Genomic DNA, 27,072 nt, shown 5'->3' with positions numbered 1-27,072 from the left:
AATTTTGCAATTTTGCCCAAATGTAAAATAAATTTCTGCAATTTTGCCCCAAAATAATAGGAATTTCTGACTTTTTGCTCCTGAAAATAGGATGTTTTCTGTCTTTTTGCCCCAAAATAAGGAGAATTTCTGCCTTTTTGCCCGAAAATTATAAGAATTTCTGCAATTTTGCTTCAAAATACGGGGAATTTCTGCCTTTTAGCCCCAAAATAAAGGGAATTTCTACCTTTTGCCCCAAAATATGGGGAATTTCTGCCTTTTTGTTCCAAAATTAGGAATTTTTCTTCAATTTTGTACCATAATAAAAGAAATTTCTGCTTTTTGCCCCAAAATAAGTGTAATTTCTGACTTTTTGCCATGAAATAAATGAAATTTCTGCAATTTTGCCCGAAAATAAAGGAAATTTGTGTCTTTTTGCCCCAAAATAAAGGGAATTTCTGCCTTTGCCCCAAAATATGGGGAATTTCAGCATTTTACCTCAAAATAAGGGGAATTTCATCCTTTTTGCACCAAAATATAGAGAATTTCTGCCTTTTTGCCCCAAAATAAAGGGAATTTCTGCATTTTTACACCAATATTAGGGGAATTTCTGCAATTTTGCTCCAAAATACGGGTCATTTCTGCCTTTTTGCCCAAAATTAAGTGGAATTTCTGCTTTTTTGTCCCGAAATGAGTGAAATTTCTTCAATTTTAGCCAAAAATTAGGGATTTCATCTTTTTGCCCCCCAAAAAGGGGAATTTCTGCCATTTTGACATTAAATATTTGAAATTTCTGCAATTTTACCACAAAATAAGGGGAATTTTTGCCTTTTTGCCCCAAAATAAGGGGAATTTCAGCGTTATTACCTTAAAATAAAAGAAATTTCTGCCTTTTTGACACAAAATATAAAGAATTTCTGCCTTTTTGCCCCAAAATGAGGAAAATTTCTGCAATTTTGCCCCAAAATAAGGGGAATTTCTCCCTTTTTGCCCCAAAATAAAGGAAATTTCAGCCTTTTTACCAGAAAATAAGTAAAATTTCTGCAATTTTGCCCCAAATAAAGGAAATTTCTGCAATTTTGCCCCAAAATAAGGTAAATTCCTGCAATTTTGCCCAAAAATAAAGGAAATTTCTGGAATTTTGCCCCAAAGTAAGGGGAATGTCTGATTTTTGCCCCAAAATAAAAGGAATTTCTGCCTTTTGCCCCAAAATTAGGGGAATTTCTGCAATTTTGCTCCAAAATACGGGGAATTTCAGTTTTTTGCCTGAAAATAAGGGGAATGCATACCTTTTTGCCATAAAAAAGGGAAATTTCTTCATTTTTGCTCCAAAATAAGGGGAATTTTTGCTTTTTTGCCTTTAAATAAGTGGAATTTCTGTCTTTTTCCCCCAAAATAAAGGGAATTTTTGTATGTTTTGCCCCAAAATAAGGGTAATTTCTGACTTATTACCCTGAAATAAGTGAAATTTCTGCAATTTTGCCCCAAAATAAGGGAAATTTCTGCCTTTTTGCCCCCAAATAAGGGAAATTTTAGCATTTTTACCTCAAAATAAGGGGAATTTCTGCATTTTTGCCACAAAATATTAAGAAATTCTGCCTTTTTGACTCAAAATAAGGAAAATTTCTGCCTTTTTTCCCTGAAATAAGTGAAATTTCTGCAATTTTGCCCCAAATTAAAAGAAATTTCTGCAATTTTTCCCCATAATAAGGGAAATTTCTGGAATTTTGCCCGAAAATATGTGGAATTTCTGAGTTTTGTCCCAAAAGAAGGAGAATTTCTGTCTTTTTGCCCCAACATATAGAGAATTTCTGCCTTTTTGCACCACAATTAAGGGAATTTCTTCAATTTTGCTCCTAAATACGGGGAATTTCTGCCTTTATGCCCGAAAATAAGGGGAATGCATACCTTTTTGCCACAAAAAAGGGAAATTTCTTCATTTTTGCTCCAAAATAAGGGGAATTTCTGCCTATTTGCCTCTAAATAAGTGGAATTTTTATTTTTTTCCCCCAAAACAAAGGGAATTTCTGTCTTTTTTGCTCCAAAATAAGGAAAATTTCTGACTTATTACACTGAAATAAGTGAAATTTCTTCAATTTTGCCCAAAATAAGGAAAATTTCTGCCTTTTTGCACTGAAATATTGAAATTTCTGCAATTTTACCCCAAAATAAAGTGAATTTCTGCCTTTTTGCCCTAAAATAATGGGAATATCTGCCTCTTTGCCCCAAAATAAAGAAAATTACTGTATTTTTTACTCCAAAATTAGGTGAATTTCTGCAATTTTGCTCCTAAATACGGGGATTTTCTGCCTTTTTCGCCAAAAATAAGGGGAATTTCTGCCATTTTGCCGCGAAATAAGTGAAATTTCTGCAGTATTAAATCAAAAGAAGGGGAATTTCTGCCTTTTTGCCCCAAAATTAGGGGAATTTCTGCAATTATGCTCCAAAATACGGGGAATTTCAGTTTTTTGCCTGAAAATAAGGGGAATGCATAACTTTTTGCCATAAAAAAGGGAAATTTCTTCATTTTTGCTCCAAAATAAGGGGAATTTCTGCCTTTTTGCCTTTAAATAAGTGGAATTTCTGTCTTTTTCCCCCAAAATAAAGGGAATTTTTGTATGTTTTGCCCCAAAATAAGGGTAATTTCTGACTTATTACCCTGAAATAAGTGAAATTTCTGCAATTTTGCCCCCAAATAAGGGAAATTTTAGCATTTTTACCTCAAAATAAGGGGAATTTCTGCATTTTTGCCACAAAATATTAAGAAATTCTGCCTTTTTGACTCAAAATAAGGAAAATTTCTGCCTTTTTTCCCTGAAATAAGTGAAATTTCTGCAATTTTGCCCCAAATTAAAGGAAATTTCTGCAATTTTTCCTCATAATAAGGGAAATTTCTGGAATTTTGCCCGAAAATAAGTGGAATTTCTGAGTTTTGCCCCAAAAGAAGAAGAATTTCTGTCTTTTTGCCCCAACATATAGAGAATTTCTGCCTTTTTGCCCAACAATTAGGGGAATTTCTTCAATTTTGCTCCTAAATACGGGGAATTTCTGCCTTTATGCCCGAAAATAAGGGGAATGCATACCTTTTTGCCACAAAAAAAGGAAATTTCTTCATTTTTGCTCCAAAATAAGGGGAATTTCTGCCTATTTGCCTCTAAATAAGTGGAATTTTTATTTTTTTCCCCCAAAACAAAAGGAATTTCTGTCTTTTTTGCTCCAAAATAAGGAAAATTTCTGACTTATTACACTGAAAGAAGTGAAATTTCTTCAATTTTGCCCAAAATAAGGAAAATTTCTGCCTTTTTGCACTGAAATATTGAAATTTCTGCAATTTTACCCCAAAATAAGGTGAATTTCTGCCTTTTTGCCCCAAAATAAAGAAAATTACTGTATTTTTTTACCCCAAAATTAGGTGAATTTCTGCAATTTTGCTCCTAAATACGGGGATTTTCTGCCTTTTTCGCCAAAAATAAGGGGAATTTCTGCCATTTTGCCGCGAAATAAGTGAAATTTCTGCAGTATTAAATCAAAATAAGGGGAATTTCTGCCTTTTTGCCTCAAAATTAGGGGAATTTCTGCAATTATGCTCCAAAATACGGGGAATTTCTACCTTTTTCCCGAAAATAAAGGGAATGTATAACTTTTTGCCATAAAAAAGGGAAATTTCTTCATTTTTGCCCCAAAATAAGGGGATTTTCCGCATTTTTGACTCAAAATAAGTGCAATTTCTGCTTTTTCCCCAAAAATAAACGAAATTTCTGTCTTTTTGCCCCAAAATAAGGGGAATTTCTGACTTTTTGCCGTGAAAGATATGAAATTTCTTCAATTTTGCCCGAAAATAAGGGAAATTTGTGTCTTTTTGCCCCAAAATAAGGGGATTTTCCGCCTTTTTGACTCAAAATAAGTGCAATTTCTGCCTTTTCCCCAAAAATAAACGAAATTTCAGTGTTTTTGCCCCAAAATAAGGGGAATTTCTGACTTTTTACCTCAAAATAAGGGGAATTTCTGCCTTTTTGCCCCAAAATAAGGGAAATTTCTGCCATTTTGCCCACAAATAAAAGAAATTTCAGCCTTTTTACCTCAAAATAAGGGAAATTTCTGCATTTTTGTAACAAAATATTAAGAATTTCTGCCTTTTTGCCCCAAAATAAGAAAAATTTCTGCCTTTTTTCCCTGAAATAAGTGAAATTTCTTCAATTTTGCCCCAAAATAAGGGAAATTTTGCAATTTTGCCCAAATGTAAAATAAATTTCTGCAATTTTGCCCCAAAATAATAGGAATTTCTGACTTTTTGCTCCTGAAAATAGGATGTTTTCTGTCTTTTTGCCCCAAAATAAGGAGAATTTCTGCCTTTTTGCCCGAAAATTATAAGAATTTCTGCAATTTTGCTTCAAAATACGGGGAATTTCTGCCTTTTAGCCCCAAAATACAGGGAATTTCTACCTTTTGCCCCAAAATATGGGGAATTTCTGCCTTTTTGTTCCAAAATTAGGAAAATTTCTTCAATTTTGTACCATAATAAAAGAAATTTCTGCTTTTTGCCCCAAAATAAGTGTAATTTCTGACTTTTTGCCATGAAATAAATGAAATTTCTGCAATTTTGCCCGAAAATAAAGGAAATTTGTGTCTTTTTGCCCCAAAATAAAGGGAATTTCTGCCTTTGCCCCAAAATATGGGGAATTTCAGCATTTTACCTCAAAATAAGGGGAATTTCAGCCTTTTTGCACCAAAATATAGAGAATTTCTGCCTTTTTGCCCCAAAATAAAGGGAATTTCTGCATTTTTACACCAATATTAGGGGAATTTCTGCAATTTTGCTCCAAAATACGGGTCATTTCTGCCTTTTTGCCCAAAATTAAGTGGAATTTCTGCTTTTTTGTCCCGAAATGAGTGAAATTTCTTCAATTTTAGCCAAAAATTAGGGATTTCATCTTTTTGCCCCCCAAAAAAGGGGAATTTCTGCCATTTTGCCCTTAAATATTTGAAATTTCTGCAATTTTACCCCAAAATAAGGGGAATTTTTGCCTTTTTGCCCCAAAATAAGGGGAATTTCAGCGTTATTACCTTAAAATAAAAGAAATTTCTGCCTTTTTGACACAAAATATAAAGAATTTCTGCCTTTTTGCCCCAAAATGAGGAAAATTTCTGCAATTTTGCCCCAAAATAAGGGGAATTTCTCCCTTTTTGCCCCAAAATAAAGGAAATTTCAGCCTTTTTACCAGAAAATAAGTAAAATTTCTGCAATTTTGCCCCAAATAAGGGAAATTTCTGCAATTTTGCCCCAAAATAAGGTAAATTCCTGCAATTTTGCCCCAAAATAAAGGAAATTTCTGGAATTTTGCCCCAAAGTAAGGGGAATTTCTGATTTTTTCCCCAAAATAAAAGGAATTTCTGCCTTTTGCCCCAAAATTAGGGGAATTTCTGCAATTTTGCTCCAAAATACGGGGAATTTCAGTTTTTTGCCTGAAAATAAGGGGAATGCATACCTTTTTGCCATAAAAAAGGGAAATTTCTTCATTTTTGCTCCAAAATAAGGGGAATTTCTGCATTTTTGCCTTTAAATAAGTGGAATTTCTGTCTTTTTCCCCCAAAATAAAGGGAATTTTTGTATGTTTTGCCCCAAAATAAGGGTAATTTCTGACTTATTACCCTGAAATAAGTGAAATTTCTGCAATTTTGCCCCAAAATAAGGGAAATTTCTACCTTTTTGCCCCCAAATAAGGGAAATTTTAGCATTTTTACCTCAAAATAAGGGGAATTTCTGCATTTTTGCCACAAAATATTAAGAAATTCTGCCTTTTTGACTCAAAATAAGGAAAATTTCTGCCTTTTTTCCCTGAAATAAGTGAAATTTCTGCAATTTTGCCCCAAATTAAAGGAAATTTCTGCAATTTTTCCCCATAATAAGGGAAATTTCTGGAATTTTGCCCGAAAATAAGTGGAATTTCTGAGTTTTGTCCCAAAAGAAGGAGAATTTCTGTCTTTTTGCCCCAACATATAGAGAATTTCTGCCTTTTTGCCCCACAATTAAGGGAATTTCTTCAATTTTGCTCCTAAATACGGGGAATTTCTGCCTTTATGCCCGAAAATAAGGGGAATGCATACCTTTTTGCCACAAAAAAGGGAAATTTCTTCATTTTTGCTCCAAAATAAGGGGAATTTCTGCCTATTTGCCTCTAAATAAGTGGAATTTTTATTTTTTTCCCCCAAAACAAAGGGAATTTTTGTCTTTTTTGCTCCAAAATAAGGAAAATTTCTGACTTATTACACTGAAATAAGTGAAATTTCTTCAATTTTGCCCAAAATAAGGAAAATTTCTGCCTTTTTGCACTGAAATATTGAAATTTCTGCAATTTTACCCCAAAATAAAGTGAATTTCTGCCTTTTTGCCCTACAATAATGGGAATATCTGCCTCTTTGCCCCAAAATAAAGAAAATTACTGTATTTTTTACTCCAAAATTAGGTGAATTTCTGCAATTTTGCTCCTAAATATGGGGATTTTCTGCCTTTTTCGCCAAAAATAAGGGGAATTTCTGCCATTTTGCCGCGAAATAAGTGAAATTTCTGCAGTATTAAATCAAAAGAAGGGGAATTTCTGCCTTTTTGCCCCAAAATTAGGGGAATTTCTGCAATTATGCTCCAAAATACGGGGAATTTCAGTTTTTTGCCTGAAAATAAGGGGAATGCATAACTTTTTGCCATAAAAAAGGGAAATTTCTTCATTTTTGCTCCAAAATAAGGGGAATTTCTGCCTTTTTGCCTTTAAATAAGTGGAATTTCTGTCTTTTTCCCCCAAAATAAAGGGAATTTTTGTATGTTTTGCCCCAAAATAAGGGTAATTTCTGACTTATTACCCTGAAATAAGTGAAATTTCTGCAATTTTGCCCCCAAATAAGGGAAATTTTAGCATTTTTACCTCAAAATAAGGGGAATTTCTGCATTTTTGCCACAAAATATTAAGAAATTCTGCCTTTTTGACTCAAAATAAGGAAAATTTCTGCCTTTTTTCCCTGAAATAAGTGAAATTTCTGCAATTTTGCCCCAAATTAAAGGAAATTTCTGCAATTTTTCCTCATAATAAGGGAAATTTCTGGAATTTTGCCCGAAAATAAGTGGAATTTCTGAGTTTTGCCCCAAAAGAAGAAGAATTTCTGTCTTTTTGCCCCAACATATAGAGAATTTCTGCCTTTTTGCCCAACAATTAGGGGAATTTCTTCAATTTTGCTCCTAAATACGGGGAATTTTTGCCTTTATGCCCGAAAATAAGGGGAATGCATACCTTTTTGCCACAAAAAAGGGAAATTTCTTCATTTTTGCTCCAAAATAAGGGGAATTTCTGCCTATTTGCCTCTAAATAAGTGGAATTTTTATTTTTTTCCCCCAAAACAAAAGGAATTTCTGTCGTTTTTGCTCCAAAATAAGGAAAATTTCTGACTTATTACACTGAAAGAAGTGAAATTTCTTCAATTTTGCCCAAAATAAGGAAAATTTCTGCCTTTTTGCACTGAAATATTGAAATTTCTGCAATTTTACTCCAAAATGAGGTGAATTTCTGCCTTTTTGCCCCAAAATAAAGAAAATTACTGTATTTTTTTACCCCAAAATTAGGTGAATTTCTGCAATTTTGCTCCTAAACACGGGGATTTTCTGCCTTTTTCGCCAAAAATAAGAAGAATTTCTGCCATTTTGCCGCGAAATAAGTGAAATTTCTGCAGTATTAAATCAAAATAAGGGGAATTTCTGCCTTTTTGCCTCAAAATTAGGGGAATTTCTGCAATTATGCTCCAAAATACGGGGAATTTCTACCTTTTTCCCGAAAATAAAGGGAATGTATAACTTTTTGCCATAAAAAAGGGAAATTTCTTCATTTTTGCTCCAAAATAAGGGGATTTTCCACATTTTTGACTCAAAATAAGTGCAATTTCTGCTTTTTCCCCAAAAATAAATGAAATTTCTGTCTTTTTGCCCCAAAATAAGGGGAATTTCTGACTTTTTGCCGTGAAAGATATGAAATTTCTTCAATTTTGCCCGAAAATAAGGGAAATTTGTGTCTTTTTGCCCCAAAATAAGGGGATTTTCCGCCTTTTTGACTCAAAATAAGTGCAATTTCTGCCTTTTCCCCAAAAATAAACGAAATTTCAGTGTTTTTGCCCCAAAATAAGGGGAATTTCTGACTTTTTACCTCAAAATAAGGGGAATTTCTGCCTTTTTGCCCCAAAATAAGGGAAATTTCTGCCATTTTGCCCACAAATAAAAGAAATTTCAGCCTTTTTCCCTCAAAATAAGGGAAATTTCTGCATTTTTGTAACAAAATATTAAGAATTTCTGCCTTTTTGCCCCAAAATAAGAACAATTTCTGCCTTTTTTCCCTGAAATAAGTGAAATTTCTTCAATTTTGCCCCAAAATAAGGGAAATTTTGCAATTTTGCCCAAATGTAAAATAAATTTCTGCAATTTTGCCCCAAATAATAGGAATTTCTGACTTTTTGCTCCTGAAAATAGGATGTTTTCTGTCTTTTTGCCCCAAAATAAGGAGAATTTCTGCCTTTTTGCCCGAAAATTATAAGAATTTCTGCAATTTTGCTGCAAAATACGGGGAATTTCTGCCTTTTAGCCCCAAAATACAGGGAATTTCTACCTTTTGCCCCAAAATATGGGGAATTTCTGCCTTTTTGTTCCAAAATTAGGAAAATTTCTTCAATTTTGTACCATAATAAAAGAAATTTCTGCTTTTTGCCCCAAAATAAGTGTAATTTCTGACTTTTTGCCATGAAATAAATGAAATTTCTGAAATTTTGCCCGAAAATAAAGGAAATTTGTGTCTTTTTGCCTTAAAATAAAGGGAATTTCTGCCTTTGCCCCAAAATATGGGGAATTTCAGCATTTTACCTCAAAATAAGGGGAATTTCAGCCTTTTTGCACCAAAATATGGAGAATTTCTGCCTTTTTGCCCCAAAATAAAGGGAATTTCTGCATTTTTGCACCAATATTAGGGGAATTTCTGCAATTTTGCTCCAAAATACGGGTCATTTCTGCCTTTTTGCCCAAAATTAAGTGGAATTTCTGCTTTTTTGTCCCGAAATGAGTGAAATTTCTTCAATTTTAGCCAAAAATTAGGGATTTCATCTTTTTGCCCCCCAAAAAAGGGGAATTTCTGCCATTTTGCCCTTAAATATTTGAAATTTCTGCAATTTTACCCCAAAATAAGGGGAATTTTTGCCTTTTTGCCCCAAAATAAGGGGAATTTCAGCGTTATTACCTTAAAATAAAAGAAATTTCTGCCTTTTTGACACAAAATATAAAGAATTTCTGCCTTTTTGCCCCAAAATGAGGAAAATTTCTGCAATTTTGCCCCAAAATAAGGGGAATTTCTCCCTTTTTGCCCCAAAATAAAGGAAATTTCAGCCTTTTTACCAGAAAATAAGTAAAATTTCTGCAATTTTGCCCCAAATAAGGTAAATTCCTGCAATTTTGCCCCAAAATAAAGGAAATTTCTGGAATTTTGCCCCAAAGTAAGGGGAATTTCTGATTTTTGCCCCAAAATAAAAGGAATTTCTGCCTTTTGCCCCAAAATTAGGGGAATTTCTGCAATTTTGCTCCAAAATACGGGGAATTTCAGTTTTTTGCCTGAAAATAAGGGGAATGCATAACTTTTTGCCATAAAAAAGGGAAATTTCTTCATTTTTGCTCCAAAATAAGAGGAATTTCTGCCTTTTTGCCTTTAAATAAGTGGAATTTCTGTCTTTTTCCCCCAAAATAAAGGGAATTTTTGTATGTTTTGCCCCAAAATAAAGGTAATTTCTGACTTATTACCCTGAAATAAGTGAAATTTCTGCAATTTTGCCCCAAAATAAGGGAAATTTCTGCCTTTTTGCCCCCAAATAAGGGAAATTTTAGCATTTTTACCTCAAAATAAGGGGAATTTCTGCATTTTTGCTACAAAATATTAAGAAATTCTGCCTTTTTGACTCAAAATAAGGAAAATTTCTGCCTTTTTTCCCTGAAATAAGTGAAATTTCTGCAATTTTGCCCCAAATTAAAGGAAATTTCTGCAATTTTTCCCCATAATAAGGGAAATTTCTGGAATTTTGCCCGAAAATAAGTGGAATTTCTGAGATTTGCCCCAAAAGAAGGAGAATTTCTGTCTTTTTGCCCCAACATATAGAGAATTTCTGCCTTTTTGCCCCACAATTAAGGGAATTTCTTCAATTTTGCTCCTAAATACGGGGAATTTCTGCCTTTATGCCCGAAAATAAGGGGAATGCATACCTTTTTGCCACAAAAAAGGGAAATTTCTTCATTTTTGCTCCAAAATAAGGGGAATTTCTGCCTATTTGCCTCTAAATAAGTGGAATTTTTATTTTTTTCCCCCAAAACAAAGGGAATTTTTGTCTTTTTTGCTCCAAAATAAGGAAAATTTCTGACTTATTACACTGAAATAAGTGAAATTTCTTCAATTTTGCCCAAAATAAGGAAAATTTCTGCCTTTTTGCACTGAAATATTGAAATTTCTGCAATTTTACCCCAAAATAAAGTGAATTTCTGCCTTTTTGCCCTACAATAATGGGAATATCTGCCTCTTTGTCCCAAAATAAAGAAAATTACTGTATTTTTTACTCCAAAATTAGGTGAATTTCTGCAATTTTGCTCGTAAATATGGGGATTTTCTGCCTTTTTCGCCAAAAATAAGGGGAATTTCTGCCATTTTGCCGCGAAATAAGTGAAATTTCTGCAGTATTAAATCAAAAGAAGGGGAATTTCTGCTTTTTGCCCCAAAATTAGGGGAATTTCTGCAATTATGCTCCAAAATACGGGGAATTTCAGTTTTTTGCCTGAAAATAAGGGGAATGCATAACTTTTTGCCATAAAAAAGGGAAATTTCTTCATTTTTGCTCCAAAATAAGGGGAATTTCTGCATTTTTGCCTTTAAATAAGTGGAATTTCTGTCTTTTTCCCCCAAAATAAAGGGAATTTTTGTATGTTTTGCCCCAAAATAAGGGTAATTTCTGACTTATTACCCTGAAATAAGTGAAATTTCTGCAATTTTGCCCCAAAATAAGGGAAATTTCTGCCTTTTTGCCCCCAAATAAGGGAAATTTTAGCATTTTTACCTCAAAATAAGGGGAATTTCTGCATTTTTGCCACAAAATATTAAGAAATTCTGCCTTTTTGACTCAAAATAAGGAAAATTTCTGCCTTTTTTCCCTGAAATAAGTGAAATTTCTGCAATTTTGCCCCAAATTAAAGGAAATTTCTGCAATTTTTCCCCATAATAAGGGAAATTTCTGGAATTTTGCCCGAAAATAAGTGGAATTTCTGAGATTTGCCCCAAAAGAAGGAGAATTTCTGTCTTTTTGCCCCAACATATAGAGAATTTCTGCCTTTTTGCCCCACAATTAAGGGAATTTCTTCAATTTTGCTCCTAAATACGGGGAATTTCTGCCTTTATGCCCGAAAATAAGGGGAATGCATACCTTTTTGCCACAAAAAAGGGAAATTTCTTCATTTTTGCTCCAAAATAAGGGGAATTTCTGCCTATTTGCCTCTAAATAAGTGGAATTTTTATTTTTTTCCCCCAAAACAAAGGGAATTTTTGTCTTTTTTGCTCCAAAATAAGGAAAATTTCTGACTTATTACACTGAAATAAGTGAAATTTCTTCAATTTTGCCCAAAATAAGGAAAATTTCTGCCTTTTTGCACTGAAATATTGAAATTTCTGCAATTTTACCCCAAAATAAAGTGAATTTCTGCCTTTTTGCCCTACAATAATGGGAATATCTGCCTCTTTGCCCCAAAATAAAGAAAATTACTGTATTTTTTACTCCAAAATTAGGTGAATTTCTGCAATTTTGCTCCTAAATATGGGGATTTTCTGCCTTTTTCGCCAAAAATAAGGGGAATTTCTGCCATTTTGCCGCGAAATAAGTGAAATTTCTGCAGTATTAAATCAAAAGAAGGGGAATTTCTGCCTTTTTGCCCCAAAATTAGGGGAATTTCTGCAATTATGCTCCAAAATACGGGGAATTTCAGTTTTTTGCCTGAAAATAAGGGGAATGCATAACTTTTTGCCATAAAAAAGGGAAATTTCTTCATTTTTGCTCCAAAATAAGGGGAATTTCTGCATTTTTGCCTTTAAATAAGTGGAATTTCTGTCTTTTTCCCCCAAAATAAAGGGAATTTTTGTATGTTTTGCCCCAAAATAAGGGTAATTTCTGACTTATTACCCTGAAATAAGTGAAATTTCTGCAATTTTGCCCCCAAATAAGGGAAATTTTAGCATTTTTACCTCAAAATAAGGGGAATTTCTGCATTTTTGCCACAAAATATTAAGAAATTCTGCCTTTTTGACTCAAAATAAGGAAAATTTCTGCCTTTTTTCCCTGAAATAAGTGAAATTTCTGCAATTTTGCCCCAAATTAAAGGAAATTTCTGCAATTTTTCCTCATAATAAGGGAAATTTCTGGAATTTTGCCCGAAAATAAGTGGAATTTCTGAGTTTTGCCCCAAAAGAAGAAGAATTTCTGTCTTTTTGCCCCAACATATAGAGAATTTCTGCCTTTTTGCCCAACAATTAGGGGAATTTCTTCAATTTTGCTCCTAAATACGGGGAATTTCTGCCTTTATGCCCGAAAATAAGGGGAATGCATACCTTTTTGCCACAAAAAAGGGAAATTTCTTCATTTTTGCTCCAAAATAAGGGGAATTTCTGCCTATTTGCCTCTAAATAAGTGGAATTTTTATTTTTTTCCCCCAAAACAAAAGGAATTTCTGTCTTTTTTGCTCCAAAATAAGGAAAATTTCTGACTTATTACACTGAAAGAAGTGAAATTTCTTCAATTTTGCCCAAAATAAGGAAAATTTCTGCCTTTTTGCACTGAAATATTGAAATTTCTGCAATTTTACTCCAAAATAAGGTGAATTTCTGCCTTTTTGCCCCAAAATAAAGAAAATTACTGTATTTTTTTACCCCAAAATTAGGTGAATTTCTGCAATTTTGCTCCTAAATACGGGGATTTTCTGCCTTTTTCGCCAAAAATAAGGGGAATTTCTGCCATTTTGCCGCGAAATAAGTGAAATTTCTGCAGTATTAAATCAAAATAAGGGGAATTTCTGCCTTTTTGCCTCAAAATTAGGGGAATTTCTGCAATTATGCTCCAAAATACGGGGAATTTCTACCTTTTTCCCGAAAATAAAGGGAATGTATAACTTTTTGCCATAAAAAAGGGAAATTTCTTCATTTTTGCCCCAAAATAAGGGGATTTTCCACATTTTTGACTCAAAATAAGTGCAATTTCTGCTTTTTCCCCAAAAATAAACGAAATTTCTGTCTTTTTGCCCCAAAATAAGGGGAATTTCTGACTTTTTGCCGTGAAAGATATGAAATTTCTTCAATTTTGCCCGAAAATAAGGGAAATTTGTGTCTTTTTGCCCCAAAATAAGGGGATTTTCCGCCTTTTTGACTCAAAATAAGTGCAATTTCTGCCTTTTCCCCAAAAATAAATGAAATTTCAGTGTTTTTGCCCCAAAATAAGGGGAATTTCTGACTTTTTACCTCAAAATAAGGGGAATTTCTGCCTTTTTGCCCCAAAATAAGGGAAATTTCTGCCATTTTGCTCACAAATAAAAGAAATTTCAGCCTTTTTACCTCAAAATAAGGGAAATTTCTGCATTTTTGTAACAAAATATTAAGAATTTCTGCCTTTTTGCCCCAAAATAAGAACAATTTCTGCCTTTTTTCCCTGAAATAAGTGAAATTTCTTCAATTTTGCCCCAAAATAAGGGAAATTTTGCAATTTTGCCCAAATGTAAAATAAATTTCTGCAATTTTGCCCCAAAATAATAGGAATTTCTGACTTTTTGCTCCTGAAAATAGGATGTTTTCTGTCTTTTTGCCCCAAAATAAGGAGAATTTCTGCCTTTTTGCCCGAAAATTATAAGAATTTCTGCAATTTTGCTGCAAAATACGGGGAATTTCTGCCTTTTAGCCCCAAAATAAAGGGAATTTCTACCTTTTGCCCCAAAATATGGGGAATTTCTGCCTTTTTGTTCCAAAATTAGGAAAATTTCTTCAATTTTGTACCATAATAAAAGAAATTTCTGCTTTTTGCCCCAAAATAAGTGTAATTTCTGACTTTTTGCCATGAAATAAATGAAATTTCTGCAATTTTGCCCGAAAATAAAGGAAATTTGTGTCTTTTTGCCCCAAAATAAAGGGAATTTCTGCCTTTGCCCCAAAATATGGGGAATTTCAGCATTTTACCTCAAAATAAGGGGAATTTCAGCCTTTTTGCACCAAAATATAGAGAATTTCTGCCTTTTTGCCCCAAAATAAAGGGAATTTCTGCATTTTTACACCAATATTAGGGGAATTTCTGCAATTTTGCTCCAAAATACGGGTCATTTCTGCCTTTTTGCCCAAAATTAAGTGGAATTTCTGCTTTTTTGTCCCGAAATGAGTGAAATTTCTACAATTTTAGCAAAAAATTAGGGATTTCATCTTTTTGCCCCCCCAAAAAGGGGAATTTCTGCCATTTTGCCCTTAAATATTTGAAATTTCTGCAATTTTACCCCAAAATAAGGGGAATTTTTGCCTTTTTGCCCCAAAATAAGGGGAATTTCAGCGTTATTACCTTAAAATAAAAGAAATTTCTGCCTTTTTGACACAAAATATAAAGAATTTCTGCCTTTTTGCCCCAAAATGAGGAAAATTTCTGCAATTTTGCCCCAAAATAAGGGGAATTTCTCCCTTTTTGCCCCAAAATAAAGGAAATTTCAGCCTTTTTACCAGAAAATAAGTAAAATTTCTGCAATTTTGCCCCAAATAAGGGAAATTTCTGCAATTTTGCCCCAAAATAAGGTAAATTCCTGCAATTTTGCCCCAAAATAAAGGAAATTTCTGGAATTTTGCCCCAAAGTAAGGGGAATTTCTGATTTTTGCCCCAAAATAAAAGGAATTTCTGCCTTTTGCCCCAAAATTAGGGGAATTTCTGCAATTTTGCTCCAAAATACGGGGAATTTCAGTTTTTTGCCTGAAAATAAGGGGAATGCATACCTTTTTGCCATAAAAAAGGGAAATTTCTTCATTTTTGCTCCAAAATAAGGGGAATTTTTGCTTTTTTGCCTTTAAATAAGTGGAATTTCTGTCTTTTTCCCCCAAAATAAAGGGAATTTTTGTATGTTTTGCCCCAAAATAAGGGTAATTTCTGACTTATTACCCTGAAATAAGTGAAATTTCTGCAATTTTGCCCCAAAATAAGGGAAATTTCTGCCTTTTTGCCCCCAAATAAGGGAAATTTTAGCATTTTTACCTCAAAATAAGGGGAATTTCTGCATTTTTGCCACAAAATATTAAGAAATTCTGCCTTTTTGACTCAAAATAAGGAAAATTTCTGCCTTTTTTCCCTGAAATAAGTGAAATTTCTGCAATTTTGCCCCAAATTAAAGGAAATTTCTGCAATTTTTCCCCATAATAAGGGAAATTTCTGGAATTTTGCCCGAAAATAAGTGGAATTTCTGAGATTTGCCCCAAAAGAAGGAGAATTTCTGTCTTTTTGCCCCAACATATAGAGAATTTCTGCCTTTTTGCCCCACAATTAAGGGAATTTCTTCAATTTTGCTCCTAAATACGGGGAATTTCTGCCTTTATGCCCGAAAATAAGGGGAATGCATACCTTTTTGCCACAAAAAAGGGAAATTTCTTCATTTTTGCTCCAAAATAAGGGGAATTTCTGCCTATTTGCCTCTAAATAAGTGGAATTTTTATTTTTTTCCCCCAAAACAAAGGGAATTTTTGTCTTTTTTGCTCCAAAATAAGGAAAATTTCTGACTTATTACACTGAAATAAGTGAAATTTCTTCAATTTTGCCCAAAATAAGGAAAATTTCTGCCTTTTTGCACTGAAATATTGAAATTTCTGCAATTTTACCCCAAAATAAAGTGAATTTCTGCCTTTTTGCCCTACAATAATGGGAATATCTGCCTCTTTGCCCCAAAATAAAGAAAATTACTGTATTTTTTACTCCAAAATTAGGTGAATTTCTGCAATTTTGCTCCTAAATATGGGGATTTTCTGCCTTTTTCGCCAAAAATAAGGGGAATTTCTGCCATTTTGCCGCGAAATAAGTGAAATTTCTGCAGTATTAAATCAAAAGAAGGGGAATTTCTGCCTTTTTGCCCCAAAATTAGGGGAATTTCTGCAATTATGCTCCAAAATACGGGGAATTTCAGTTTTTTGCCTGAAAATAAGGGGAATGCATAACTTTTTGCCCTAAAAAAGGGAAATTTCTTCATTTTTGCTCCAAAATAAGGGGAATTTCTGCATTTTTGCCTTTAAATAAGTGGAATTTCTGTCTTTTTCCCCCAAAATAAAGGGAATTTTTGTATGTTTTGCCCCAAAATAAGGGTAATTTCTGACTTATTACCCTGAAATAAGTGAAATTTCTGCAATTTTGCCCCCAAATAAGGGAAATTTTAGCATTTTTACCTCAAAATAAGGGGAATTTCTGCATTTTTGCCACAAAATATTAAGAAATTCTGCCTTTTTGACTCAAAATAAGGAAAATTTCTGCCTTTTTTCCCTGAAATAAGTGAAATTTCTGCAATTTTGCCCCAAATTAAAGGAAATTTCTGCAATTTTTCCTCATAATAAGGGAAATTTCTGGAATTTTGCCCGAAAATAAGTGGAATTTCTGAGTTTTGCCCCAAAAGAAGAAGAATTTCTGTCTTTTTGCCCCAACATATAGAGAATTTCTGCCTTTTTGCCCAACAATTAGGGGAATTTCTTCAATTTTGCTCCTAAATACGGGGAATTTCTGCCTTTATGCCCGAAAATAAGGGGAATGCATACCTTTTTGCCACAAAAAAGGGAAATTTCTTCATTTTTGCTCCAAAATAAGGGGGATTTCTGCCTATTTGCCTCTAAATAAGTGGAATTTTTATTTTTTTCCCCCAAAACAAAAGGAATTTCTGTCTTTTTTGCTCCAAAATAAGGAAAATTTCTGACTTATTACACTGAAAGAAGTGAAATTTCTTCAATTTTGCCCAAAATAAGAAAAATTTCTGCCTTTTTGCACTGAAATATTGAAATTTCTGCAATTTTACTCCAAAATAAGGTGAATTTCTGCCTTTTTGCCCCAAAATAAAGAAAATTACTGTATTTTTTTACCCCAAAATTAGGTGAATTTCTGCAATTTTGCTCCTAAATACGGGGATTTTCTGCCTTTTTCGCCAAAAATAAGGGGAATTTCTGCCATTTTGCCGCGAAATAAGTGAAATTTCTGCAGTATTAAATCAAAATAAGGGGAATTTCTGCCTTTTTGCCTCAAAATTAGGGGAATTTCTGCAATTATGCTCCAAAATACGGGGAATTTCTACCTTTTTCCCGAAAATAAAGGGAATGTATAACTTTTTGCCATAAAAAAGGGAAATTTCTTCATTTTTGCCCCAAAATAAGGGGATTTTCCACATTTTTGACTCAAAATAAGTGCAATTTCTGCTTTTTCCCCAAAAATAAACGAAATTTCTGTCTTTTTGCCCCAAAATAAGGGGAATTTCTGACTTTTTGCCGTGAAAGATATGAAATTTCTTCAATTTTGCCCGAAAATAAGGGAAATTTGTGTCTTTTTGCCCCAAAATAAGGGGATTTTCCGCCTTTTTGACTCAAAATAAGTGCAATTTCTGCCTTTTCCCCAAAAATAAACGAAATTTCAGTGTTTTTGCCCCAAAATAAGGGGAATTTCTGACTTTTTACCTCAAAATAAGGGGAATTTCTGCCTTTTTGCCCCAAAATAAGGGAAATTTCTGCCATTTTGCTCACAAATAAAAGAAATTTCAGCCTTTTTACCTCAAAATAAGGGAAATTTCTGCATTTTTGTAACAAAATATTAAGAATTTCTGCCTTTTTGCCCCAAAATAAGAAAAATTTCTGCCTTTTTTCCCTGAAATAAGTGAAATTTCTTCAATTTTGCCCCAAAATAAGGGAAATTTTGCAATTTTGCCCAAATGTAAAATAAATTTCTGCAATTTTGCCCCAAAATAATAGGAATTTCTGACTTTTTGCTCCTGAAAATAGGATGTTTTCTGTCTTTTTGCCCCAAAATAAGGAGAATTTCTGCCTTTTTGCCCGAAAATTATAAGAATTTCTGCAATTTTGCTTCAAAATACGGGGAATTTCTGCCTTTTAGCCCCAAAATAAAGGGAATTTCTACCTTTTGCCCCAAAATATGGGGAATTTCTGCCTTTTTGTTCCAAAATTAGGAAAATTTCTTCAATTTTGTACCATAATAAAAGAAATTTCTGCTTTTTGCCCCAAAATAAGTGTAATTTCTGACTTTTTGCCATGAAATAAATGAAATTTCTGCAATTTTGCCCGAAAATAAAGGAAATTTGTGTCTTTTTGCCCCAAAATAAAGGGAATTTCTGCCTTTGCCCCAAAATATGGGGAATTTCAGCATTTTACCTCAAAATAAGGGGAATTTCAGCCTTTTTGCACCAAAATATAGAGAATTTCTGCCTTTTTGCCCCAAAATAAAGGGAATTTCTGCATTTTTACACCAATATTAGGGGAATTTCTGCAATTTTGCTCCAAAATACGGGTCATTTCTGCCTTTTTGCCCAAAATTAAGTGGAATTTCTGCTTTTTTGTCCCGAAATGAGTGAAATTTCTTAAATTTTAGCCAAAAATTAGGGATTTCATCTTTTTGCCCCCCCAAAAAGGGGAATTTCTGCCATTTTGCCCTTAAATATTTGAAATTTCTGCAATTTTACCCCAAAATAAGGGGAATTTTTGCCTTTTTGCCCCAAAATAAGGGGAATTTCAGCGTTATTACCTTAAAATAAAAGAAATTTCTGCCTTTTTGACACAAAATATAAAGAATTTCTGCCTTTTTGCCCCAAAATGAGGAAAATTTCTGCAATTTTGCCCCAAAATAAGGGGAATTTCTCCCTTTTTGCCCCAAAATAAAGGAAATTTCAGCCTTTTTACAAGAAAATAAGTAAAATTTCTGCAATTTTGCCCCAAATAAGGGAAATTTCTGCAATTTTGCCCCAAAATAAGGTAAATTCCTGCAATTTTGCCCCAAAATAAAGGAAATTTCTGGAATTTTGCCCCAAAGTAAGGGGAATTTCTGATTTTTGCCCCAAAATAAAAGGAATTTCTGCCTTTTGCCCCAAAATTAGGGGAATTTCTGCAATTTTGCTCCAAAATACGGGGAATTTCAGTTTTTTGCCTGAAAATAAGGGGAATGCATACCTTTTTGCCATAAAAAAGGGAAATTTCTTCATTTTTGCTCCAAAATAAGGGGAATTTTTGCTTTTTTGCCTTTAAATAAGTGGAATTTCTGTCTTTTTCCCCCAAAATAAAGGGAATTTTTGTATGTTTTGCCCCAAAATAAGGGTAATTTCTGACTTATTACCCTGAAATAAGTGAAATTTCTGCAATTTTACCCCAAAATAAGGGAAATTTCTGCCTTTTTGCTCCCAAATAAGGGAAATTTTAGCATTTTTACCTCAAAATAAGGGGAATTTCTGCATTTTTGCCACAAAATATTAAGAAATTCTGCCTTTTTGACTCAAAATAAGGAAAATTTCTGCCTTTTTTCCCTGAAATAAGTGAAATTTCTGCAATTTTGCCCCAAATTAAAGGAAATTTCTGCAATTTTTCCCCATAATAAGGGAAATTTCTGGAATTTTGCCCGAAAATAAGTGGAATTTCTGAGATTTGCCCCAAAAGAAGGAGAATTTCTGTCTTTTTGCCCCAACATATAGAGAATTTCTGCCTTTTTGCCCCACAATTAAGGGAATTTCTTCAATTTTGCTCCTAAATACGGGGAATTTCTGCCTTTATGCCAGAAAATAAGGGGAATGCATACCTTTTTGCCACAAAAAAGGGAAATTTCTTCATTTTTGCTCCAAAATAAGGGGAATTTCTGCCTATTTGCCTCTAAATAAGTGGAATTTTTATTTTTTTCCCCCAAAACAAAGGGAATTTTTGTCTTTTTTGCTCCAAAATAAGGAAAATTTCTGACTTATTACACTGAAATAAGTGAAATTTCTTCAATTTTGCCCAAAATAAGGAAAATTTCTGCCTTTTTGAACTGAAATATTGAAATTTCTGCAATTTTACCCCAAAATAAAGTGAATTTCTGCCTTTTTGCCCTACAATAATGGGAATATCTGCCTCTTTGCCCCAAAATAAAGAAAATTACTGTATTTTTTACTCCAAAATTAGGTGAATTTCTGCAATTTTGCTCCTAAATATGGGGATTTTCTGCCTTTTTCGCCAAAAATAAGGGGAATTTCTGCCATTTTGCCGCGAAATAAGTGAAATTTCTGCAGTATTAAATCAAAAGAAGGGGAATTTCTGCCTTTTTGCCCCAAAATTAGGGGAATTTCTGCAATTATGCTCCAAAATACGGGGAATTTCAGTTTTTTGCCTGAAAATAAGGGGAATGCATAACTTTTTGCCATAAAAAAGGGAAATTTCTTCATTTTTGCTCCAAAATAAGGGGAATTTCTGCATTTTTGCCTTTAAATAAGTGGAATTTCTGTCTTTTTCCCCCAAAATAAAGGGAATTTTTGTATGTTTTGCCCCAAAATAAGGGTAATTTCTGACTTATTACCCTGAAATAAGTGAAATTTCTGCAATTTTGCCCCCAAATAAGGGAAATTTTAGCATTTTTACCTCAAAATAAGGGGAATTTCTGCATTTTTGCCACAAAATATTAAGAAATTCTGCCTTTTGACTCAAAATAAGGAAAATTTCTGCCTTTTTTCCCTGAAATAAGTGAAATTTCTGCAATTTTGCCCCAAATTAAAGGAAATTTCTGCAATTTTTCCTCATAATAAGGGAAATTTCTGGAATTTTGCCCGAAAATAAGTGGAATTTCTGAGTTTTGCCCCAAAAGAAGAAGAATTTCTGTCTTTTTGCCCCAACATATAGAGAATTTCTGCCTTTTTGCCCAACAATTAGGGAAATTTCTTCAATTTTGCTCCTAAATACGGGGAATTTTTGCCTTTATGCCCGAAAATAAAAGGAATGCATACCTTTTTGCCACAAAAAAGGGAAATTTCTTCATTTTTGCTCCAAAATAAGGGGAATTTCTGCCTATTTGCCTCTAAATAAGTGGAATTTTTATTTTTTTCCCCCAAAACAAAAGGAATTTCTGTCTTTTTTGCTCCAAAATAAGGAAAATTTCTGACTTATTACACTGAAAGAAGTGAAATTTCTTCAATTTTGCCCAAAATAAGGAAAATTTCTGCCTTTTTGCACTGAAATATTGAAATTTCTGCAATTTTACCCCAAAATAAGGTGAATTTCTGCCTTTTTGCCCCAAAATAAAGAAAATTACTGTATTTTTTTACCCCAAAATTAGGTGAATTTCTGCAATTTTGCTCCTAAATACGGGGATTTTCTGCCTTTTTCGCCAAAAATAAGGGGAATTTCTGCCATTTTGCCGCGAAATAAGTGAAATTTCTGCAGTATTAAATCAAAATAAGGGGAATTTCTGCCTTTTTGCCTCAAAATTAGGGGAATTTCTGCAATTATGCTCCAAAATACGGGGAATTTCTACCTTTTTCCCGAAAATAAAGGGAATGTATAACTTTTTGCCATAAAAAAGGGAAATTTCTTCATTTTTGCCCCAAAATAAGGGGATTTTCCACATTTTTGACTCAAAATAAGTGCAATTTCTGCTTTTTCCCCAAAAATAAACGAAATTTCTGTCTTTTTGCCCCAAAATAAGGGGAATTTCTGACTTTTTGCCGTGAAAGATATGAAATTTCTTCAATTTTGCCCGAAAATAAGGGAAATTTGTGTCTTTTTACCCCAAAATAAGGGGATTTTCCGCCTTTTTGACTCAAAATAAGTGCAATTTCTGCCTTTTCCCCAAAAATAAACGAAATTTCAGTGTTTTTGCCCCAAAATAAGGGGAATTTCTGACTTTTTACCTCAAAATAAGGGGAATTTCTGCCTTTTTGCCCCAAAATAAGGGAAATTTCTGCCATTTTGCCCAGAAATAAAAGAAATTTCAGCCTTTTTACCTCAAAATAAGGGAAATTTCTGCATTTTTGTAACAAAATATTAAGAATTTCTGCCTTTTTGCCCCAAAATAAGAACAATTTCTGCCTTTTTTCCCTGAAATAAGTGAAATTTCTTCAATTTTGCCCCAAAATAAGGGAAATTTTGCAATTTTGCCCAAATGTAAAATAAATTTCTGCAATTTTGCCCCAAAATAATAGGAATTTCTGACTTTTTGCTCCTGAAAATAGGATGTTTTCTGTCTTTTTGCCCCAAAATAAGGAGAATTTCTGCCTTTTTGCCCGAAAATTATAAGAATTTCTGCAATTTTGCTGCAAAATACGGGGAATTTCTGCCTTTTAGCCCCAAAATAAAGGGAATTTCTACCTTTTGCCCCAAAATATGGGGAATTTCTGCCTTTTTGTTCCAAAATTAGGAAAATTTCTTCAATTTTGTACCATAATAAAAGAAATTTCTGCTTTTTGCCCCAAAATAAGTGTAATTTCTGACTTTTTGCCATGAAATAAATAAAATTTCTGAAATTTTGCCCGAAAATAAAGGAAATTTGTGTCTTTTTGCCTTAAAATAAAGGGAATTTCTGCCTTTGCCCCAAAATATGGGGAATTTCAGCATTTTACCTCAAAATAAGGGGAATTTCAGCCTTTTTGCACCAAAATATGGAGAATTTCTGCCTTTTTGCCCCAAAATAAAGGGAATTTCTGCATTTTTGCACCAATATTAGGGGAATTTCTGCAATTTTGCTCCAAAATACGGGTCATTTCTGCCTTTTTGCCCAAAATTAAGTGGAATTTCTGCTTTTTTGTCCCGAAATGAGTGAAATTTCTTCAATTTTAGCCAAAAATTAGGGATTTCATCTTTTTGCCCCCCAAAAAAGGGGAATTTCTGCCATTTTGCCCTTAAATATTTGAAATTTCTGCAATTTTACCCCAAAATAAGGGGAATTTTTGCCTTTTTGCCCCAAAATAAGGGGAATTTCAGCGTTATTACCTTAAAATAAAAGAAATTTCTGCCTTTTTGACACAAAATATAAAGAATTTCTGCCTTTTTGCCCCAAAATGAGGAAAATTTCTGCAATTTTGCCCCAAAATAAGGGGAATTTCTCCCTCTTTGCCCCAAAATAAAGGAAATTTCAGCCTTTTTACCAGAAAATAAGTAAAATTTCTGCAATTTTGCCCCAAATAAGGTAAATTCCTGCAATTTTGCCCCAAAATAAAGGAAATTTCTGGAATTTTGCCCCAAAGTAAGGGGAATTTCTGATTTTTGCCCCAAAATAAAAGGAATTTCTGCCTTTTGCCCCAAAATTAGGGGAATTTCTGCAATTTTGCTCCAAAATACGGGGAATTTCAGTTTTTTGCCTGAAAATAAGGGGAATGCATAACTTTTTGCCATAAAAAAGGGAAATTTCTTCATTTTTGCTCCAAAATAAGAGGAATTTCTGCCTTTTTGCCTTTAAATAAGTGGAATTTCTGTCTTTTTCCCCCAAAATAAAGGGAATTTTTGTATGTTTTGCCCCAAAATAAGGGTAATTTCTGACTTATTACCCTGAAATAAGTGAAATTTCTGCAATTTTGCCCCAAAATAAGGGAAATTTCTGCCTTTTTGCCCCCAAATAAGGGAAATTTTAGCATTTTTACCTCAAAATAAGGGGAATTTCTGCATTTTTGCCACAAAATATTAAGAAATTCTGCCTTTTTGACTCAAAATAAGGAAAATTTCTGCCTTTTTTCCCTGAAATAAGTGAAATTTCTGCAATTTTGCCCCAAATTAAAGGAAATTTCTGCAATTTTTCCCCATAATAAGGGAAATTTCTGGAATTTTGCCCGAAAATAAGTGGAATTTCTGAGATTTGCCCCAAAAGAAGGAGAATTTCTGTCTTTTTGCCCCAACATATAGAGAATTTCTGCCTTTTTGCCCCACAATTAAGGGAATTTCTTCAATTTTGCTCCTAAATACGGGGAATTTCTGCCTTTATGCCCGAAAATAAGGGGAATGCATACCTTTTTGCCACAAAAAAGGGAAATTTCTTCATTTTTGCTCCAAAATAAGGGGAATTTCTGCCTATTTGCCTCTAAATAAGTGGAATTTTTATTTTTTTCCCCCAAAACAAAGGGAATTTTTGTCTTTTTTGCTCCAAAATAAGGAAAATTTCTGACTTATTACACTGAAATAAGTGAAATTTCTTCAATTTTGCCCAAAATAAGGAAAATTTCTGCCTTTTTGCACTGAAATATTGAAATTTCTGCAATTTTACCCCAAAATAAAGTGAATTTCTGCCTTTTTGCCCTAAAATAATGGGAATATCTGCCTCTTTGCCCCAAAATAAAGAAAATTACTGTATTTTTTTACTCCAAAATTAGGTGAATTTCTGCAATTTTGCTCGTAAATATGGGGATTTTCTGCCTTTTTCGCCAAAAATAAGGGGAATTTCTGCCATTTTGCCGCGAAATAAGTGAAATTTCTGCAGTATTAAATCAAAAGAAGGGGAATTTCTGCTTTTTGCCCCAAAATTAGGGGAATTTCTGCAATTATGCTCCAAAATACGGGGAATTTCAGTTTTTTGCCTGAAAATAAGGGGAATGCATAACTTTTTGCCATAAAAAAGGGAAATTTCTTCATTTTTGCTCCAAAATAAGGGGAATTTCTGCATTTTTGCCTTTAAATAAGTGGAATTTCTGTCTTTTTCCCCCAAAATAAAGGGAATTTTTGTATGTTTTGCCCCAAAATAAGGGTAATTTCTGACTTATTACCCTGAAATAAGTGAAATTTCTGCAATTTTGCCCCAAAATAAGGGAAATTTCTGCCTTTTTGCCCCCAAATAAGGGAAATTTTAGCATTTTTACCTCAAAATAAGGGGAATTTCTGCATTTTTGCCACAAAATATTAAGAAATTCTGCCTTTTTGACTCAAAATAAGGAAAATTTCTGCCTTTTTTCCCTGAAATAAGTGAAATTTCTGCAATTTTGCCCCAAATTAAAGGAAATTTCTGCAATTTTTCCCCATAATAAGGGAAATTTCTGGAATTTTGCCCGAAAATAAGTGGAATTTCTGAGATTTGCCCCAAAAGAAGGAGAATTTCTGTCTTTTTGCCCCAACATATAGAGAATTTCTGCCTTTTTGCCCCACAATTAAGGGAATTTCTTCAATTTTGCTCCTAAATACGGGGAATTTCTGCCTTTATGCCCGAAAATAAGGGGAATGCATACCTTTTTGCCACAAAAAAGGGAAATTTCTTCATTTTTGCTCCAAAATAAGGGGAATTTCTGCCTATTTGCCTCTAAATAAGTGGAATTTTTATTTTTTTCCCCCAAAACAAAGGGAATTTTTGTCTTTTTTGCTCCAAAATAAGGAAAATTTCTGACTTATTACACTGAAATAAGTGAAATTTCTTCAATTTTGCCCAAAATAAGGAAAATTTCTGCCTTTTTGCACTGAAATATTGAAATTTCTGCAATTTTACCCCAAAATAAAGTGAATTTCTGCCTTTTTGCCCTAAAATAATGGGAATATCTGCCTCTTTGCCCCAAAATAAAGAAAATTACTGTATTTTTTACTCCAAAATTAGGTGAATTTCTGCAATTTTGCTCGTAAATATGGGGATTTTCTGCCTTTTTCGCCAAAAATAAGGGGAATTTCTGCCATTTTGCCGCGAAATAAGTGAAATTTCTGCAGTATTAAATCAAAAGAAGGGGAATTTCTGCTTTTTGCCCCAAAATTAGGGGAATTTCTGCAATTATGCTCCAAAATACGGGGAATTTCAGTTTTTTGCCTGAAAATAAGGGGAATGCATAACTTTTTGCCATAAAAAAGGGAAATTTCTTCATTTTTGCTCCAAAATAAGGGGAATTTCTGCATTTTTGCCTTTAAATAAGTGGAATTTCTGTCTTTTTCCCCCAAAATAAAGGGAATTTTTGTATGTTTTGCCCCAAAATAAGGGTAATTTCTGACTTATTACCCTGAAATAAGTGAAATTTCTGCAATTTTGCCCCAAAATAAGGGAAATTTCTGCCTTTTTGCCCCCAAATAAGGGAAATTTTAGCATTTTTACCTCAAAATAAGGGGAATTTCTGCATTTTTGCCACAAAATATTAAGAAATTCTGCCTTTTTGACTCAAAATAAGGAAAATTTCTGCCTTTTTTCCCTGAAATAAGTGAAATTTCTGCAATTTTGCCCCAAATTAAAGGAAATTTCTGCAATTTTTCCCCATAATAAGGGAAATTTCTGGAATTTTGCCCGAAAATAAGTGGAATTTCTGAGATTTGCCCCAAAAGAAGGAGAATTTCTGTCTTTTTGCCCCAACATATAGAGAATTTCTGCCTTTTTGCCCCACAATTAAGGGAATTTCTTCAATTTTGCTCCTAAATACGGGGAATTTCTGCCTTTATGCCCGAAAATAAGGGGAATGCATACCTTTTTGCCACAAAAAAGGGAAATTTCTTCATTTTTGCTCCAAAATAAGGGGAATTTCTGCCTATTTGCCTCTAAATAAGTGGAATTTTTATTTTTTTCCCCCAAAACAAAGGGAATTTTTGTCTTTTTTGCTCCAAAATAAGGAAAATTTCTGACTTATTACACTGAAATAAGTGAAATTTCTTCAATTTTGCCCAAAATAAGGAAAATTTCTGCCTTTTTGCACTGAAATATTGAAATTTCTGCAATTTTACCCCAAAATAAAGTGAATTTCTGCCTTTTTGCCCTACAATAATGGGAATATCTGCCTCTTTGCCCCAAAATAAAGAAAATTACTGTATTTTTTACTCCAAAATTAGGTGAATTTCTGCAATTTTGCTCCTAAATATGGGGATTTTCTGCCTTTTTCGCCAAAAATAAGGGGAATTTCTGCCATTTTGCCGCGAAATAAGTGAAATTTCTGCAGTATTAAATCAAAAGAAGGGGAATTTCTGCCTTTTTGCCCCAAAATTAGGGGAATTTCTGCAATTATGCTCCAAAATACGGGGAATTTCAGTTTTTTGCCTGAAAATAAGGGGAATGCATAACTTTTTGCCATAAAAAAGGGAAATTTCTTCATTTTTGCTCCAAAATAAGGGGAATTTCTGC

This window comes from Micromys minutus (assembly GCF_963924665.1).
Source record: "Micromys minutus genome assembly, chromosome: 28".
In the NCBI taxonomy this organism is placed as follows: domain Eukaryota; kingdom Metazoa; phylum Chordata; class Mammalia; order Rodentia; family Muridae; genus Micromys; species Micromys minutus.
Note: the sequence above shows the minus strand (reverse complement) of the source record.